General features: G+C 39.9%; 1 pseudogene; it reads left to right on the top strand.

The window, feature by feature from the left end:
- Window positions 1-4,663: 4,663 nt before the first annotated feature.
- LOC126600411 (G-type lectin S-receptor-like serine/threonine-protein kinase At2g19130) overlaps window positions 4,664-5,892 on the top strand; it is an 8,169-nt pseudogene continuing 6,940 nt past the window's right edge.

The raw sequence follows: 5,892 nt of genomic DNA, 5'->3' as shown, positions 1-5,892 counted from the left end.
AGAAAGATACAGAACAGCATGCGTATGCATGTAGTGACACAATTGGCTACCTTAAAAATGATGCCCTTGAGGAAACCAAAGTTCAACGAGTCCAGAGAAATTCAGAGCAAGTTCGATCTTCATACCATGATGAATATAGTGGAGTCTCAAGCCATTACACTGAAAATTACAAGGATGAACAGTTAATGGACAAGAGCACTAGTCAGTTGGGCTACAAGCAAGATGCTAAGTTCATCTCTACCAAAAAGTATGAGGACAAAGAGTTAGGGTTTACCACCGAGTACCAGACCCAGATGAAATTCAAGGAGTCTGTTTATCCAAATGAGACTAGATTTTCATCATCCAAGTCCAACTACGACAACAATAAGAATCACAACTCCTATTGGAAATTGGTGGAAATAACCTCTGCTACCGAAGAGTTTCCCAAGAAAAGTATAATCTCTAGACGAAGTCAACGCTTAAAGGATTTGGTGTGAAGTTGATGGTCAAAGGTTCGTGAACTTGACTTCGTCGTTGGAATAAACAAGAAGGTAATCGATAGAACAATCGCCGATGACTCATTCTAAAGATTCACAGGAATATCCTCAGTGGAAACGAGTCAGAGAACATTGATTTGCTCCCACCAACTACCACCTAAAAACCGTCATCACCACTAGCACTTACTCGCTTCTTTAGCATGCACTTCGAATGTTTCGAGCAATTTCCAAAAGATATGACTCTGCCCACCATTCCTAGGGAATGCATGTCGCAGAGTGATATCATCGTTTCAGAACTCCAGTTGGTCTTAGCCAATTCGTACCGCCAAGATTTTTCTATAGAGCCGACTCTGCCCGTAATTCCTAGGGAATGCATATTGCAGAGTGGCATCGCCATTTCAGATCTAGAACTGATCTTGACCAAACTTCTGCAAACTAAGATTTCTAAAACACGTTGCTTCCAAGTAACACCGACTCTGCTGGCCATTCCTAGGGAATGCATGTCGCAGAATATCGATCCAATATCGAAAGTCATCTAACAAATCAAACACGTCACCGATGAGGCACAATCCCGACACGAATTCTTGTATTTCAACCAGAAGGTGACAATTCAAATAGAGAAAGGTTCGCACAACTGCGCTGAATGACACTAAATCCCGAAGTCCTGACATCCAAATGATGTCAAAACCGACACACTACTTTAGTAAAAGAAGATCCTAAGTATGCTCTGAATAAACCACACTCTAATACCAATCTGACACACCTCGATCCCGATATTCCCTGAATACCAGGATAGGCACGTGTTGGCCAACATCCGAAGGTGACGAAAGCCATTTATTGAGTGCAAAAGCTGAAAACAAGGGATAAATAAGACTTATAAATATAAACAAATAATGAATATGCATTTAAGGAAAGTGTTCAGAGCATACAACTAACTAGAACACTAAAGAAAATAATATAAAATTAAATGAACAAATGAGTAGGTCCTACACCGAGAGGACTTGAAGATGGCGATGCGGAAATGCCTGGATGCCGGGATTGTATGCGTCGATTCTAAGTTTTGAAGGGGACGCAAAACAAACATGAGTGGACCAAGTTGATATATATATATATATATATAGTAAAACAGTTATCAATGTACTAACCCCCAGGTTTTATGAAAACACATATATATCATGATAAACATAGGTTTTCCAAAACCTAGCATGCCGTGCAATATCTCAAATCATAACTTGTATATATAATAATCACTAGTGAATGTCCGATAACCCCCAGGCTCCATGCCGGCTCCCCGTCTATAAGCAGACAATAAAAGGAAAATACACTTCAGGCCCCATGCCGGCTCCCCGTCCCTGTGCTAATAGCCGGAGGAAACACACTTCAAGCCCTATGCCAACACCAAACCATGGTCCGGGACGGACTGGACTCTATCCCTACATCCCGTAGCGGAAATGACCATTAGGTAAGTACCAAACCATTGAACATATATATATATTGAAAAGCAACTTCATAGTATAAGGTCATCTATCATCTATACTATAAAGAGGTGTTCAAAACATGTTCTAAATATTATATCGTCATCCATCAGATATTCTATAAGAACACGGGTTATAGGAAAAATAGTAATAATTCAAATTAGGCTCAATAAGCATGTTATCTCAAAGCGTCTCATAGAACATGATTGTTAAATTATGATTTTCCATATATGCATTTCTATTATTAAAACATGTATTTTAAAAGGGGTCCACTCACAGATACTTAGTTGCCGAAGAGCCACGCAAGCTAGCAAAGACGGAATGCCACTAACAATTGCCCTTAAGCACATACAGGGTCCAATTAATAAAACTCTATTATAACAATTGAAATTAGGAAAACGGACATCGAAAACGGATTCAGGACGTCAAATTAAGAAGGGTCCCAGATAAATTTCGTAAAAGTTAATAGAATATTCCACATAAAGGGTTTGGGCCGGTTAGGGTATAGGGTTTTGGTCTCAAAGGGCTTTGGGGTTTAATAATTAAAAAGGGTATAGGTTTTAAAAGGTTTATAGGGTTTAGTGGCTAACGGGCTTAAGGCCCTAACAGAAGTGGCCCAAGGCCTTTGGGTTTTAAAACAAAAACAAAATAAATAAAACTAAAAAGGGTTTGAAAGGTATTGGGCTTTAAAGCCTGGCCCAATTGTTTTGGGTTTGAAATAAAATAAATAGAAACAAAATAAAATAAAAGGGGTTGGGTTGGGTTTAAGCATAGCCCAAAGGGCCTGGTTCGAATGGGTTTAGGCCCGAAGGCCTTGGTTTCTTGGTCTCGCCGGAGAAGAAGGCCGGAATTCAGCCGGAACCTTCCCTAACTTTAAACGCTCATAACTTTGTCAATACTCAACTAAATCAAGTGATTCAAAAATGGAAATCGTAGCCCTCGAAGAGACGAAGAGAATGGTTCCTTATAAAACATCTAACTAGCCGTGGTTTGGCCGGAAAACGCCTCGAAATCCTCGGAGATCGCCGGAAATTGGGTAAGATTCAAATGGATATAACTTCTTCAATATTCAACGAAATTGGTGAAACAAAAAGGAAATTTGTAGTACTCAGCGAGATGAAGAGATTCATACCTTTCACGCTGGCCAACTCACCATGGTTTGGCCAGAAATTGCCTCGAAAGTGACGGTTTCCTCGTCGGAAGTTTGGGGAAGTCTCCCCGACGTGTTTTCATGTCCAAACCTTCACCAAAATCACATTTTAGCAACCATGAATCCTTCTAGACTACTAGGGAGAAAGATGGAAGGGTGTTTTGACCTACCTTCGTCGAAAACGACGATAACTCGTTAGGGAATATTTGCACCGTGGTGAGAAGGAAAGAGAGTGGAATCAAAGGGTGGTGTCGTCGTGTTGTTTTGCATGTGCATGGGTGTGTGTATGTGTGGTACCTGGGGAGGAGGAGAGAACACACAGAGAGACTCAGGGGAAAAAGAGGAAAAGGAAGAGTGAGAGAAGGAAAGAGAGACCGAAAGAGAGACCAAGAGAGAGAGAGATAGAAAGAGAGAGAGAGAGACTTTTCAGAAAAATAAAAGAAAATAGAAAGAGAATCGGGGGACAAAACAGGGGGTGGGCCCTTGGGCACACCATTTAAGACCCAAAACCAATTTTAAAAGCAAGACAAACTTAAACTTAGTGAAGATACAATTTAAATTAGGGATGGGTGTAACAACTTCTTCCACACCTTTTTTATTTTTTAATATTTTTCTATCAAGTATTAGTGATGTGTAGAATATCAAAAAATATTAAAAAAATAAAAAATGTGAAGAAGTAATTTAGAGTGTGTGAATATAATTTCTCATAATAAATAAGGAGTTGTTGCACCCAAAAAGGTCCGTTAAAGTTGTTCTCATATATTATTTTCATTGAGATTGCTAGCTCGAACTAATGTACTCACAGAAGATACTGTTAGGGAAATTCACGTGTCTACCCTAAAGATAACGTTATTCGTGGGCCCACACCAACTAAGTAAATTGCCTATATTGGGATTGGTGAAACTGGGCTAATGTGGTCCCACTACAATGGTGGTCTCGCTTAGTTGTGTGAATGTGCGTATGGATGACACAGTCCCCTAAGTGGACACAAGATTTTCCTGTAATGCCATGGCTGATAACTGTCTGCATTGGGCTTTCTCAGAATTTTGAGATGCTACATGCTTGAGTCTCCGCCAATATTTGGTGACAAATTGGTCTTTGAAGATATTTATAGGGCTCTTAAGCATGGTTGTAGTCTTAAGTCACATTCATAATCAAGAGATGGATACAATTCTACTCTGCTATGCATTGAGATTTTTGTTATGTTGTACCTTCATTGCTTGTATTTCCACGGCGTCTCACACTATATCTCCAGGCCAATCTCTTTCCGGGGGACAAACTATCACCTCTCCAAGTGGAACGTTTAAGCTCGGTTTCTACAAGCCAGGTATACCTCAAAACTATTACATAGGCATTTGGTACAAAAATCTAACCATTAAGACCGTAGTTTGGGTCGCAAACAAAAAACCACCTGTTTCTGAACCGAAACTCTGTATTAGAAGTTTAGAACTTGTCGAAAATGGAAACTTGGTCTTAAGTAGCCCCCTCCAATGTTGAAATATGGTCGACTAATTCAAGATCATCAAAGGTCGCTAATTCTAGTGCAGCAAAGCTTCTTGACAATGGGAAATTTGTTATTATCAGATGCATTTGATTCATCCGTTGTTATATGGCAGAGTTTCAATCACCTGACGAATACTTGGCTGCCGGGTGCTGAGCTTAGATACAATAATCGAACCAAGAGAAAAACAAGTTCTTGGAACCCCGAGAAACCTGGAAAATCCTGCACCTGGTCCTTTTTTTTTGAGCTAGATGAATTACATTTTAATTTGTCTAACTATCTTGGTACCTTTACTAGAGCCACGCTTGAAATAAATGGTCAGCTCAAGTTTTATGCCTGGTACGAAGACTGCAGGACATGGAAATTGATTTCAACTGAACCATCAAACCAATGGGAGGTCAATGTGTCATGTGGTACTTTTAGTATTTGCAACCAGCGGTGGTATCCTCATTATTGTTGCCTCGAAGGATTTGAACCCAAAGTTAGGGGAAATTGGAGACTAAAGGAATTCTCAAATGGCTGTGTGAGGAAAATTCCTTTTCACTGCAGTCCTGGGGACTCTTTTTTGGTGATAACAGATGTTGCATATCCTCAGAACTTCAAGGAAATTTTCCATGTGAGCATTGATCAATGCAGATTAGAATGCTTAATAAATTGCTCATGCACTGCCATTGCGTATACTTTTTCAGATAGTCGTCGGTGTTACATGTGGACAAGGGATCTATATAATATAAGGATAACACCATACGGGTTCGATTTCATAAGTTATTCTCCAAACAACACATGATTGCATCTCCGGATTGTGGATTCTAAAAATAAGACGACAAGAAATACTACTTGGATTGCAACGAGAAAGACTAATTGGATTGTAATTGGAGTAATTGTAGGGTTTTTTTCCATCTTAAGTATAACTTTCATTGTCATGGTGTTTTTTAGAAGGAGATGGTCAGTGGGAGCACTGGCGACTACTGGCGATTCTTTGGTGCTTTCCAAGCATAGAGATTCAAGAAGAGCAACGGAGAACTCTTCCCAAAAACTCAGGGAATGAGCCTTTGGTTCTGTATTCAAGGGGATGTTGCCTAATTCAACAGCCATTGCAGTGAAGGAGCTGAAAAGTATGAACCAAGGAGAGAAACAATTTCGTGCTGAAGTGGGAACTATCAGTGTAATCCAACACATTAATCTTATTCGCATGCGGGGATTCTGCGCGAACGGAAGAGGTTTTTGGTTTATGACTATTGAAAATCAACACCAGCCCAATTGGTGTGGCCTAAGACAAGTGATCCAATC

Source organism: Malus sylvestris, chromosome 14 (genome assembly GCF_916048215.2).
Source record: "Malus sylvestris chromosome 14, drMalSylv7.2, whole genome shotgun sequence".
Classification (NCBI taxonomy): Eukaryota; Viridiplantae; Streptophyta; class Magnoliopsida; order Rosales; family Rosaceae; genus Malus; species Malus sylvestris.
This window is presented reverse-complemented; position numbering and strand designations above follow the sequence as displayed.